General features: G+C 41.3%; 1 protein-coding gene across 2 annotated transcripts in view; it reads left to right on the top strand.

The window, feature by feature from the left end:
• The window catches only part of LOC119585694 (innexin inx2-like), an 8,829-nt gene that overhangs the window by 6,703 nt on the left and 1,702 nt on the right, over nt 1–424 (top strand). The window contains exon 1 of one of the 2 annotated variants that reach the window (XM_037934368.1): nt 231–365. The exons of the other annotated variant lie outside the window; for it this stretch is intronic. The gene's annotated coding sequence lies outside the window, so the exon portion shown is untranslated. Of the gene's footprint in view, nt 1–230; nt 366–424 lie in introns of those variants that run through there. 2 annotated transcript variants of the gene reach the window in all.

The raw sequence follows: 424 nt of genomic DNA, 5'->3' as shown, positions 1-424 counted from the left end.
TCGAAACTATGTTATCATTAAAAAAAAGATGAAGCCCTTTTCCACCAGTATAAGCACTCAAGAAGAACGGTGACATACAAAGAGAAAAGACAAAGAAATAAGCGAAGAAATAGCGCATCAAAGGGGGATTTTCAAGTCATCTTACGCCTAGCTTGAATGACGTCACAGCTTCATGCAAGGCGGGAAGTACGTGCGATTCAACGACACTATTTTCCCATTTCTCTCCTAATCTTAGCTTACGCCATCTTACACACAAGAAAGAAGAAGGTATATTGTTAAAGTCTCGCGTACGCTTCGAAAGAGTTTCAGTTGACTAGCGCGAGTGTCAGGAGAGGTTTGGTTAAAGAAGGTTCGAGTGGTTGACGGTAAGTTTTGAAGAAGTAAATCCTCCTTTTGAGTTCAGTGATTGGTTGGTGCCCTGTTT

Source organism: Penaeus monodon, chromosome 20 (genome assembly GCF_015228065.2).
Source record: "Penaeus monodon isolate SGIC_2016 chromosome 20, NSTDA_Pmon_1, whole genome shotgun sequence".
NCBI lineage: Eukaryota > Metazoa > Arthropoda > Malacostraca > Decapoda > Penaeidae > Penaeus > Penaeus monodon.
Note: the sequence above shows the minus strand (reverse complement) of the source record. Positions and strands in the feature narration are given on the sequence as shown.